Source organism: Physeter macrocephalus, unplaced genomic scaffold (assembly GCF_002837175.3).
Source record: "Physeter macrocephalus isolate SW-GA unplaced genomic scaffold, ASM283717v5 random_727, whole genome shotgun sequence".
In the NCBI taxonomy this organism is placed as follows: Eukaryota; Metazoa; Chordata; class Mammalia; order Artiodactyla; family Physeteridae; genus Physeter; species Physeter macrocephalus.
In genome coordinates, this window is record NW_021145955.1 from 1,049 (window position 1) to 1,777 (window position 729).

A 729-nucleotide genomic window follows, 5' to 3' on the forward strand; every position below is an offset into this window, starting at 1 on the left:
CTGTTTAACTTCTGTTAAAGCTGCAGTATTATGACCTTATTACTGCATCTGAACTAGTATCTTTTTTTTTTTTTTTTTTTTTTTTTTTTTTTGCGGTACACGGGCCTCTCACTGTTGTGGCCTCTCCCGTTGCGGAGCACAGGCTCCGGACGCGCAGGCTCAGCGGCCATGGCTCACGGGCCCAGCCGCTCCGCGGCATGTGGGATCTTCCCGGACCGGGGCACGAACCCGTGTCCCCTGCATCAGCAGGTGGACTCCCAACCACTGCGCCACCAGGGAAGCCCTGAACTAGTATCTTAATATACTTGTCCACTTCATCTTGCTAGCTCACTAAATATATCCTCCCTATAATCAATTATTCAAGCCAAAAACCTGAGTCAGTGTTGGTTTGTGCTTTTCCCTCAATGCCCACATTAATAAGGCCTTGAACTCTACCTCCAGAAGATATCTTGACTTCCTCCCTCTCTCCTGTCTCTCTAGTTCCACCACCATGATTCATCACTCAGATGTCTGCAGTGACCTCCTGACTAACCTCTCTGCCTCTACTCCTACCCCTTCCAAACCACCCTCCATTCAGCATTTAGACAAGTGATTTTTTTTTTTTTTTTTTTTTTTTTTTTTTTTTTGCGGTACACGGGCCTCTCACTGTTGTGGCCTCTCCCGTTGCGGAGCACAGGCTCCGGACGCGCAGGCTCAGCGGCCATGGCTCACGGGCCCAGCCGCTCCGCG